This window comes from Vicugna pacos, chromosome 4 (assembly GCF_048564905.1).
Source record: "Vicugna pacos chromosome 4, VicPac4, whole genome shotgun sequence".
Classification (NCBI taxonomy): Eukaryota; Metazoa; Chordata; class Mammalia; order Artiodactyla; family Camelidae; genus Vicugna; species Vicugna pacos.
Genome location: NC_132990.1, coordinates 41,858,909 through 41,872,129, shown reverse-complemented (window position 1 = coordinate 41,872,129; position 13,221 = coordinate 41,858,909). Strand labels below are relative to the sequence as shown.

The window sequence follows — 13,221 nt, the reverse complement described above, 5'->3', positions numbered from 1 at the left end:
AATTTATATGCAGCATTTTAAGTAATTCTATATCAATCTATATCCAAATGTGGGAAAGAGAAAAAAAATCAAATAGCTATCTGGTTATAAAAACACATTGCATTTTGTTTGCTCTAAGGACTGTACACTGAAAGACCTTGTTAGATTATTTATATCATTAATTTGAAACAAGCCCTGAGCAGTTGATCATTCACAAAGAAAACATTACTTAGTTTCCTGACTTCAGTAAACAGTGTAAATACATAGCCCTTATTCATTGATTGCAAACCTAAAAGTGGAAAGGGCAATTTCTAAAACAAAACAAAGATCACACATCCTACCGATCAGCTAAGCTTCCTGTGGAAAAAAATCACTCAACCCATTTTATCAGAACCATTTTTTTTTAACATATTAGTCTTCTTATTTATGAACCTTTCTTTAGTTAAGAGCAGTTAGGTCTATTTAAGACAGCTGTAAAAATAAGTCCTTGTCCACTTTAGGAAAACAAACTGACACAACTGACATATTCTCTCAGCAGATTATAAAATGCGGATCACATAACGGAAATTAAACCACACAACGAATGAAGACAGGAGAGCTTGGTTCTAGTCTCAGCTGAAACTCAACAGAAGTGTCTTCTTGGCTAAATCACATATACTTACTATGCCTCAGTTTCCTTTCTATAAAATTGGACTTTGGGTCAGTTAATGTTTAAAATCACCTCAGCTCTCAAATTTCATTCTTTAACACATTGACACTTCACTTGCTTTGGGCAAATACATTTGGGGGCTATTTCTCCAGGACACCATTGCTCTGCCCTAAAAGGATAACCATCATCAGGACATCTTCCAATGAGCACAATTCAAAAGTTAGACTTTTTTAATTAAAAAAAAAAAGTTATACCTTTTCCTACACAAAAGGTTTATTTATTATCTTTTCATCACATTCTCAGTCACCGTCCCACCCTTCCAATAAGGAGGATCAACAAAATTTCTATGCCCTTTAGGAGTTACCTCCTCACTGGGGATTTATGTTCTAACTGAATGCTTCTTATAATCATTAAATTTGAAAGTCTTTAGTGTCTCATCTCTGATTCAAGTGGAAACTGCCCAGATGTGCCCCTAAGAGATCCTGGACTCTGAAACAAGTGGAAAATGAGGAAATCCTAGCTGAAACCTGTCATCTCAGTGATCCTGAATTCTGAAGCAGCAGAAAACAATGAGGAAGAGGGCACGGATGCCAGCCCCAGTCTCCAAGAGCGTTTCCAGGAGAGATTTACAGGCCAATTTTAAGACTCCAGAGGACTAAGGGTAGCATTCAGGAGGGGCTGCATGATCCTTTATCAGAAAATCTTAAAATCCCAAGGAGCTTAGGGCTTTTATCTCACGGAGCTTTTATCAAGAATGCTCCTTGGGTAAATACAGTAGTTCTTGTGGAAAGAAACAGAGAATCTCTGAGGAAGAACTTTCCAGAGAACGTACTGACTGTGTGAAAAATGAAGTATGTGTAAGATCATATCCATTCAACTATGACAAAACCTCTTCTACTACAGGAAATGAGTGAATTCAACTCAACTATTAAACTCAAACTGTGGATGAAATGCACCCTGAAGATATATTCAGATCCTTTGTGGCTTCAATGGTACAGACCAGAACCCTGGCCCAATGCAGTGCATGCAGAGTTGGGAAATGGAATCCTTGTCCAGCTAAACTTGTTTTGAGATCTTGGATACCTCACTTAACACCTTGGTTTCCTCAACTACGAATAAGGATATGGGAGGTACAGTGGACAGAGACTGGGCATCAGAGTCAAATGGGGGATAATAATAACAAAAAGAAGAAAGAGAAAAAAAAGAGACCTACAAAAGATTGCTTCGGCTGTCCGGGGTCTTTTGTGGTTCCTTATCAAGTTAGGAATCGTTTGTAATAGCATTTATTAGTGTGGTTAGAAGGATTGACAGGGGCACTGCTGGTCAGGCCCTTGCCTGCCACACAGTAAGTAGCAGAAAGTTATGAGTGTCACATCTAAATTTAAACTTAAATCCTATCTTCTCTCACCTCCTATCCTCTAATTAGTCCCTCACCTCTGTCTCTTGGTCAGGATTCCCCTCGGACTACCCTGGTATCATCTCTTCACTTCCCTTATTTCATTGGCAAAAATCAAAAAGGGCTAATGATGTATGTTTGGCCAGGATGTAGGCACAAAGGCAGCTTATCCAGGATTGGTAAAGAGCATACTGTGGGACAAGCGTTTGGGGAGTGACTTGGTAACATCAGTAAAATTAGACATAGTACTTAACCTTTGACCTATATTTTCCACTTCTAAAAATAGAGTGTACAGATCGAGCCACATACATCCAAGAATGGGTGTTAGAGCCAATCTTGTAAAAAGCAAAAGAATGCAAACAACTAGCTGTCATCACCAGGTGACTGGTTCTAAATGAACTAAAACGTAAAATGGATTGATAACCAATATAGTGGGCAAATGATAAAAAAATACAGGTACAAAACAAGCATATAATACAACCCAATTTTTGTAGGAGAGAAAAAGGAAGAATCTATGTTACATGTATGTTTATATACACAGGATACTTCATGAAGGAGATCCTTGAGTGGCTTCCCTTCACTCTTAAAATAAGTAGTAATATTTAATATTAGTTCATAATATAGTTTTTAAAGTACATTACCATCATTGTATCATATCAGCATCTATGCTGTGCCAGGAACTAGTCCACAGGACCCACCTAACTCACAGAGGAAAGACCATGATCCTACCCTGACCTGTAGCGCAGGCGTGATCGGCACGCCGCCCTCTCGCGCCTCACCGCAAGTCACATCTGCCTGCAGTTCTCTGGACTCCAGCCACACTGGCCTTCTTTCAGTTCCTTGACAGCATCGGGCTTGCTGCTCCCAATCCCTGCGGCCTCCTCCCCTACCTCCATCCCCTCCACCTTGCTTCCTCTTGCTCACCCTTCATGTCTCACCTCAAGTCCGAAGTCTGAAAAACTCCCAGCCCAGGCCAGCTCCCTCTATTACACCATCTCACAGAATCATAATAGACGCCTGGATGAAAATCACAGAGCTATTCAATTAAGGCTAATTTCAGCAACAATGGTTTAATTGTAACTGAAGGACCAACTATGCCAGGGTTGTGGTTCTGAAGGCTGTAAGCTCACACAGCTTTTTTTTTTTTTGCAATACAACAGCTATGGAGCAGGTGCATTAGTTCAATTACTCTACCTCATCCAAACAAAAAAACTTCCCAGAAACTATATATATATACATACATGTACACATATATATATATACACATATACATAAAAGGATGTTTATATCTCTCATTTGTTAATATGCATGTCCCTTATTGGAGGGAATTGTGTCTTTTATATCCTTTCAACAGCACTGTGCATGCTGAGGACATTTAATAATCATTAGAAAGAAAAATGTCATAATATGTTGGGAGTTATTCAAAAGAAAGACAGTGTATGAAAACAGAGCAGTAACATTATCTATAACCAGACACTCCATCTAGCTCCTCCAGGGTGATGTAAAACAAAAGATGACTGTGATTATGTTATACAGTAGCAACAATGGCTAAAACAAGGTACAAGACATAACTAACACAGGGACATTTTATAAATGAGTCAAGAGCTATAGGAGTATACAAAACATAAAATCAATAGATAGATCAAAGCTCAACCTCTTCCTTAGCACCACACAAAGGAAGGGAAATAATTCCTTCCCTCTTGACCCTCTTATTCTCCTCTTCTGTGTAGTTACATACACTTCTCTGCCAAGCAACACAAACCTTATACACAACACTAAGTCGATGAATTTCATCACTCATTCCCAATTCTGTCAAATGTTTGTTCTTTTTCTTCCCTAGTGGTAGCCCCCTCACCCTGGCACCCAGAACTTTCCTATCACTACTTTTTCTCAAACCAAACTGTGTTCTTAGGAAAGGCTTTTTATATAGTCTTTTACACTAAAGTGTAAATGACTAGTAAGAAAATATCTTGGTTCTTCCATGCACAAGTGCATTTGATTAGAAAATTTAAAACATTAAGCCAAATAAATGAGTTCACAGTACTTGTAATTTCAAAACAAATCATTGTCCAAAAAAAAAAAAAAAACAATCACTGGAGGTTTCTGTTTGTTCTCTCTTCTTCTGGCAGTAGGAGAGAACTTTCCCAGTGTCCCTAAATTCTTATGTCACAAGTGAGCTACGGACTTCTGAGCAGAGGGCTGGGAGCCAGAAGACCAATATTTTACACTGAGTTGGCCCCTGGTGAGGAGCTTGTGGCCTTTCAGAATTCATTCACACTAACAGTCTCGCCTCTGCTGGCAGCAAAACCCTCATTGGTCTAATGACTTCAGGCATACAGTTTGCAAATTCCTTACAGATAATTCTATAGGACCAACCGTGCTGGTTTGCTTAGGACTGATGTGTTAACAAAGACACAGGACCTTTCAGTGCTTAGACTGGGTCAGCTGCCGGCAGACTTGGAGAGCTAGTTACCCTGGTTAAGAACTGCCGAGATCACAGGCTGTGGCCACCTCGATGAACCTGTCAGCTCTCTTGAGCTTCCTGTCTGTCTTGTTTTCCCCTCTGCACTCTCCAACTTACAGATTTCTCCAAATTCTGTACTTTCTTTTGAAAACTTATTTACCTTCAGTATACAAATAAAATTCTTAATGGGCAAAAATTTGAACAGACATTTCCCAAAAGGAGATATGCAAATGGCCAATAAGCATGCAAAAAGATGCCCAAATGCAAATTAAAATCATAATAGCACTATACCCACACCAAAATGGCTAAAATTTAAGAAGCAGACAGTACCAATTTGTAACGAGACCATAGGGCATCAGAATTTTCATATATTGCTAGTGGGAGTGTAAAGTGGTCTAACATCTTTGGAAAATTGTTTGGTAATTCTTAGGAAACATGCATCCTCCTCATAACCCAGCCATTTCATTTTTAGTATTTACCCACAAGAAATGAAAAACCTATTTCCAAACAAAACTCATACACAAATATTTATAGAGGCTTTTTCTTAAGAATAGCCCCAAACTGGAAACAATGCAAATATCCATCAACAGGTGAATGGATAAATAAATGGTGGTACAGCCATAGAATGGAGTGCCCAGCAATAAAAAGAACAAGCTACTAGTGCATGCAACTATGTGGATGAATGTCAAAACACCATGCAGACACAAAGTACATACTGTATGTTTCCATTGAGAAGAAATTCTAGGATAGTTACTCTTATCATGATAGCAAACAGGTAAGTGATAACCTAAGGAAAAGCCTAGAGAAATGCTGGCTTTGGGGAATGTTCTGCACCATGATTGTGGTGGTAATTACATCAGTGGTCAATGCTCAGCTTGCTGGGACCAGCTCACAGTAGGCTTGCAAGATCCAATGGCACCTTTTCTCCACATCCTGTTCAGTGACATCACATTGATGACTTGACATCAATAATGAGGGACACATTTACACACCAGGAAAAATGGGCAAAGGCTACAAATCAGGGCTTATTTTTTCTCTGAAAAGTCACTTGGTTAGTATTTATCAGCACACTACAAGGTATATACATTTGTCGACACTTATCCAACCTTGCCCCAAAATGGCTACACTGGGGGGTATGTAACTATACCTCAGTAACAGTAATTTCAATAGTTGCAAACTCTCCTTTGTTGATTTCTGGTTCTTTTTCCCATCTGCAGAATGATTCAGAGATTGAGAACCACAAGAACCCAGTTACCTGAGGCTCTCCAGCTCAGATCTCCTCCCACCCTTCTCAGGTGAGCTGGGGAGGAACCAAGTTCCCAAGACCGTTGTTCTTGCCGACCAACCTCTTTCAAATGCCCGAAGTTGAAAAGTCTGAAACTCCTGCTCGCTAAATTCTATTTAGACCGAAAGCTACAGAGGCAATGCCCAGATATACTGTTTTCCTTTCATTAAAATGTTGACTGTGATGTCTCCTTTGTACATCCCTGAGAATATAAAAAGCATTGTAATTATTTGCCTTTTGTGTTCCAGATCCTAAAACATTCAAAGGAGAATAAAAAAGAAGGTGGCCATGATTGCTTTCCCCAAAGTCACCAAGAACACTCCAAACTTAGGGCCTTTGCATCTGCTTTTCCTCCACCTGGAATGCTCTTCTAGAAATCTTTATGACTCACATCCTCTCTGCTTTCAGGTTTTTGCTAGAATGTTCCCTTCTCAGGGAGGATGTCTCTGACCACCCTATTTGAAATTGTCTTCTCCCCCTCCACCCTATTCCCCCTTCCCTAATCTATTTTCCCCCTTAACACTTAACGCCACTTAGCATGTTATATACTCTCTTTACTTGTCCCATTTATGGTTGGTCTTCCCCTACTAGAATGTCAGCTCTATAGGGCAGGAGTTTTTGTTTTATTCACTGCTGGATTAGCCTTAGCTCCCATTAACAGTGCCAGGCTTACCCAATAAATGTTTGAATGAATGAATGAATGGCCTCCGCTCTTAAGGAAATCAAAGCAACAGTGAGCATGTCTTTAAATCTTAGGGAAGGTTTCTTGTTCATCTCTTTATAACCCTTTCTGTGATATAACATTAATATATAATGTAATGTACACTTCATGCTACTAAATGCTGAATGAATGAATGGCATTATCACATGTAAACATTATCTGAAAATTAAGAATTTACTACCAACAACCACATAATCACCAAAGCCCGCCTTTACTCTTATTTCATCAAAGTCAATGACCTCTTGGACTCACTGAACCAAAGTGATGTGTAACAAGGCTGCTGAATTCATCAAATATTAAATCAGAAGGCAAGCAAATGCAGAAATCTGATGAATTGTTAATATTTATGGAGCACCAACTAAGGGCCAGGCGTTACTGCACTGAGTCCTCACAGTAGCAGGAAGTAGGTATCATGATTTCCATTTTACAGGCACAAAAACAGAAGCTCACAGAGTTTGAGAATTTGCCTAGGGCCAGCCACACAGCTAGGAAAGGGCCAAGCTCAGGTTGATTCCAGGCAGCCTAACTTCAGAGCACATGTTCTTAACTACCCTGAAAGATGTTTAAAAGAAAAGGTTTACAAGAATGAGTTTAAAACAATTTCCCAGAAGACTGTGTTCCTAAGAGTTGTACCTTTGAGGGGATGTTTTCTGGGGATACGTCTACCTACTTTAAGTAGATGCGAAAAAGAAAGCGTTGACAAGTTACCTTTGAGAGTAAGAGCAATCTCATTCCTGTCCTCCATGGGGACAAGAGATTTGATCTCTACTTCCTGCTCTGCCACTGACCCCTGGGAGCTTACATTAGTGACTTTGTGTAGGCGGGAAAGTATCTTTAAGGTACCCCTTCACCTTGAAGTTCAAGGCGCATTCTAAGTTTAATAAGTGCAACACCTGGCCCCAAGCATCTTGGATGCTGCTGTACTGGGCCACAGAATGCCACACAATGATATAAAAAATGTCTTCCTTCTACTTTAGTTTGAAGTCCATCAGTCAGCTCTTCAGAGAATGAAATCAGAGTACATGAATTCAGAGCATGAAATCAGAGTACATGAATTCAGAGCAAAAGCACTGAATTTCTCTTTTTAATCAGGAGGTGCAAGGAAAGATGTATAATCTCTTATGATTTTAGAGCAACTTTCTAAGATATGCAGCAACGCTTTTTTCAGGCAGATGCTCAAGACGTAGAATCTCTTATGATTTTTAAAGCAACTTTCTAAGATATGCAGGCATATGACAGGCTGAATGATGGTCCCCTAAAAATGTTCATCTCCTAATCCCCAGAAGCCATGAATATGTCCTCCTATATGGCAGAAAGGACTTTGCAGCTGTGATTAAATTAAGCATTTTGAGATGGGGAGATTATCCTGGATTATCTGCATGGGCCCAAAGAAATCACCAGGGTCCTTAGGAGAGGGAAGTAGCAAAGTCAGAGAGATGTGATGAGAGAAGCAGAGGTCAGAGAGAGAGATGGAAGCAGAGATGGGGAGGGGGGGAGGGAGAAACAAAGAGAGGGAAAAGAGAGAGAGAGAGAGAGATTTGAAGAAGCTCTGTTGCTGGCTCTGAAGATGGAGGGAGGAGCCACAAGCCAAGGGATGCCAATGGCCTCTAGAAACCGGAAAAGGCAAGGAGGTAAGTCTCCTCTAGAATCTCCAGAAGGAACGCAATTCCGGTGACACCTTCATTTTAGGTTAGGACTTCTGGCCTCCAGAACTGAAAGATAATAAACTTACGTTGTTTTAAGCCACAAAATTTGTGATCATGTGTTACAGCAGCAATGGGAAACTAACACAAGGCAGAACTAATCCTGCAGTGGATATCCATGAAAAGCAAAGGAAATGAAACCAGACAATTTGTATTTGGAGCCCGTTTATTCTTCATAACTGTCAGGCCTCTGTGGGTATCAGTTATCAATTTCAAAGCAGCTGCACCAATACCGTAATAGTGATTGTATCAGCCCAGCACGCTGCGCAGCACTGTGTTAGCATTCTCTTGCTCAACCCTCAAAATGAGCTGAAAGGCAAGATAAAGCAACTTGCCCTGCAAAAAAGAACCAGGGAGTGGACTGTTTATTCAAAGCCACTGTGTCATTAATACTACAAATAACAAGAGCTACCACTTACGGATGCTGCCCTAAATGATCTCCAATCTTTCCAACAACCCTGCAAATGAAGGAGAATTATCCTAACATTGTTGCGAAGGAAACTGAGTCCAAACCTGGGAGAGGCTATGTCACATGCCCAAGTGAGGAAGTGTCTGAGTCTGACTCCAAAAAATCTAAGATTTTTCTAACCAGAGCACTTTGATTTTTATTTAAAATGTATTCAAACGGTTTTCTCTCACTATATGTGATTCAATGTGCACACTCAAATATCCCCACCCCATCCCACCTCTTTGCCCTCACCAATGTGAGGCCTTATTATTTTATTCTAAAGCTAGCTGATCAGCAGAGCATAGGAGAATCTAGGTTCCTATAGTTCACCTTAAAAGCAAGTAATCAAAAACATCTTGACTACAAATGCCAAGCAAGCAAGAAACAGATACAACAATGTCATCAAGGAAACATCAGGCAGAGAAAACAGCACCATATTTTTCCAGGTTCAACTAAGAAACCTACAGTCTACCCTACTATTCACACAGGACAGATTTGCCTCAAAACAAATCACAGAATATCAGAGTTGGAAAATCCCTTAACAGGATTTGGATCTGACCTTCCCCACTGAATTCAGGAATCCAATCTTCAAACTTCAGACACAGAGCACTGCATTGCCTGAGGCAGCCCATTTGTTAGGAAGTTCTTCCAGATCATTAGTCTAAATCCAATCCTAGCCCGTGATGCCAACCCAAGAGGGTCGTCCCTCTCCTGTGTGCCAGTCAGGGAACATGTCCCTACTGGGACTTCCCTTTTCTTGGCTGGACATCTGAGTTTTTCCATGTTTTCAGCTGCTCCTCGTAGACACACCAACATCAGTAATGCCTTCCCAGAAAACGTGGTGCCAGAACATAACACATCTTAAGTCTAGGTACATTGGAGCTACAGTGGAGTCCATGATCCCGTGACCTCCCTGGGCAATGGACTTTTACTAGAAGTAGCTTAAAATGGACGTATTTTTAGCAGAATGAACTTGGCCGGCTGAATAAATCCTCAGAAGCAAGCCCTTTTTAATTTGGTTCTCCTCCAGTCTATATTTTAATTTCTTAAATGGAAATGATAGAAATTTACATTTCTGTGTAATGTTGAATGTCATATATTCTTCTCCATACACTCACTTCCATTTATTTACTGTGTGTGCTCTATGTCAAGCACGGATCCAAAGACACTGCAGAGAGAGTGAACAAAACAAAGACCCTGCTAAGATGCAGATAATGTTCTGATTTGACTCTGACAACCCCACTGTGTCAACTGCAAATTTGAAATTAACATCTTCTCTACTGAATAAGAATATTTCTCCCAAGAGCACTCAAGTAATTTTTCCTATTAGTCTATCACAGATAGGGATTGGGTTCAACATCCAACATGTAATATGTTTTTGTCAGTTATTAAAGAATGAACTGTAAATGGTATTTGGCTTTTATTTTCTTCAACCCATTTTTACCCAAAATGAATAATTATGTCCTTAATGTAAAATATTCCTGGTACAATATTCCTCAGATAAAAACATGTATTAGTGCTATTTATAGTCAGCTATTCTTTTGAAAAGTTTTTTTAAAAACCATCTGTAAGTAATTTATGGACGCACTAAAAGAAATTTATTGTTTAATATTTAAGCTATTCCACCTACTTATAAGACACACATCACACACACAAAGGAAGTCCAAGAGATGCTTAGAGAGAAAAAGCACATGTAGCCTACATTTAGATCTGTATCATTCTCTTCAATACTGACCACCCTTGCAACTTGAAAGCATTTCCACCTACAACATGGAAACAAACAGAAAACAGTACTTACTGTGATGGGTGACGTTTCTAGAATTACCCCAGGAATGGTAAATTTTCTCTAGATTCAATGATTATCAACCCTTGTTATACATTAGGATTATATGGGGGCTAAAAAATATACTAAATGTTTGTTTCCCCCAATGCCAACCCTAGAGATTCTGACATAAAGCTCTAGGTTAAAGCCCAGGCATGAGTATTTTCTTTCAAAAAGCTTTCTAAGTGATTCTGCAGGTGAACAACCACTGTTCTAATCCATCCATCTCATTCTGCACAAATAGAACAACACACCCTGAATTCTGCGATCTGCATTCAATTCTTCCTATCTAATTAGTCAAAGTCAGTTTAAAGCAGAAAGTATATAATTAACTGGATTTTAGCACTAATGTAAATGGTATGTTTTATTCTTTTATTTATTCCTTTAGTTATTTCAAAAGCCATTCTCCTCCCCCCAAAATTTTAGAAAAATGTATTTGGTATAACCAGATTCAGAATTTCCAATATTTTATAATACAGGTAAACAGAAACTATTTTGAGCACTACAGAATTTTAAAAGACGTGTTTTATTCTTAAAAGGGAAGATTCTGAGGGTAGAAGCTGTGAGCATTAAGTTCTGCTCACAGCATTAAGCTCACATCTTAATGTGATAGAACCTATGTGTGCTCAAGACAGCTGGTGGCCTTGTCACTCTCAGTTTAAAAACTTACTGGGAAGAGAAGCTCCATGTCTTTTCTAACAGCTGTTTAGAGATGTCTTGTCCTTTTGTCCCCATCTTGGCCCTTCCTGGAGATTGGCAGGGTTAACCTTTGCAGGGCAGTAACCTTAAAACAGGGCCCAGAACAGGGAATAAGCAACTGCATCTGTGGCACAGTGGCCGACGAAAAGTGGGTGAGGTGTCCAGCCTGGTGCAAAGTTCTCCATCTAGGCAGATTTGAGGTTAGGTCCTATTTTTATAGCTCCCAAGGCTCTGCCACGATAGGCAGCTATTGGCCACTTACATTAATTAAAGATGTCACAGATACACAACTACTGAAATAGATCAAATAAAAGAAAACCCCCAGCAATCCCAAGTGACGGTGAGGATGTAGGTAAATGGAAGGTCAGACACTGCTGCTGGGAAGGCCTGGAAAACAGTTTGGCGGTTTCTCATAAAATTAGACATCCACTTACTATATGACCAGAAATCCTGCTCCTAAATATTTTCTCCAAGAAAAATAATAACTTACGGAATAACTATATGGCAAAAAATTGGACAACCAAGAAGAAATGAACAAGTTTCTAGAAACATAGATCCATCAAAACTGAATCAAGAAGAAACAGATCTTTGGAACAGACCAATCACTAGAAGCAAAACAGAATCAGCAATAAAAAAACCTCCCTGCAAACAAAAGTCCACAACCAGATGGCTTCATTGGGGAATTCTACCAAACATAAAAAGAAGAACTTATACCAATCCTTCTCAAACTCTTCCAAAAGACTGAAGAGGAGGGAACACTCCCAAACTCATTCTATGAAGCCACCATCATCCTGATACCAAAACCAAACAAAGACACTACCAAAAAAGAAAATTACAGGCCAATATCATTGATGAACATAGACGCAAAAATCCTTAACAAAATATTAGCAAGCAGAATCCAACAACACATAAAAAAGATCATACACCGTGATCAATTAAGTTGGATTCATCCCAGGGAGACAAGGATGGTTCAGCATAAGCAGTCAATTAATGTGATATATCACATCAACAAAAGAAGGGACAAAAATCACATGATCATCTCAATAGATGGAGAAAAAGTATTTGATAAAATTCAATATCCATTTATGATTAAAAAATAAATCTCTTATCAAAGTAGGTATAGAAGGAACATATCTCAACATAATAAAAGCTATTTATGACAAACCCACAGCCAGTATAATACTCAATGGTGAAAGACTGAAAGTCTTCCTAGTAAAATCTGGAACAAGACAAGGATGCCCACTCTCACCACTTCTATTCAACATAGTCTTGGAAGTCCTAGTCATGGCAATCAGACAAGAAATAGAAATAAAAGGGATCCAAATTGGAAAAGAAGAGGGAAAATTGTCACTATATGTGGATGACGTGATACTATATATAGAAAATCCTAAAGACCCCACACAAAAACTACTAGAGCTGATAAAAGAATTCAGCAAGGTAGCAGGATATAAGATTAACATGCAAGAATCTGTTGCATTTCTTTACACTATGAAACATCAGAAAAAGAAAGTTAAAAAAATACAATCCCTTGTAAAATTATATCAAAAAAACATACTTAGGAATAAACTTGACAAAGGAGGTGAAAGATTTATACATGGAGAACTATAAAACACTGATTAAGGAAATTAAAGATGATTTACAGAAATGGAAAGATATCCCATGCTCTAGGATTAGAAGGATTAATATTGTTAAAATGGCCAAACTACTCAAAGCAATCTGCAGATTTCATGTGATCCCTATCAAATTACCCAGGACATTTTTTCACAGAACTAGAACAAATAACCCTAAGATGTATATGAAATCACAAAAGACCCAGAATTGCCAAAGCAATATTGAAGAAAAAGAACAAAGCTAGAGGAATAATCCTCTCAGAATTCACACAATACTACAGAGCTACAGTAATCAAAACAGTGTGGTTTTGGCACAAAAACAGACATGTGGATCAATGGAATAGAACAGAGAGCCCAGAAATAAACCCAATTAATCTTCGACAAAGGAGGCAAGAATATACAATGGAGAAAAGACATCTTTTCAGCAAGTAGTGTTGGAAAGGCT

General features: G+C 39.0%; 1 protein-coding gene across 2 annotated transcripts in view; it reads right to left on the bottom strand.

The window, feature by feature from the left end:
* The window catches only part of PCSK5 (proprotein convertase subtilisin/kexin type 5), a 413,215-nt gene that overhangs the window by 372,961 nt on the left and 27,033 nt on the right, over positions 1-13,221 (bottom strand). The window lies entirely within an intron of this gene.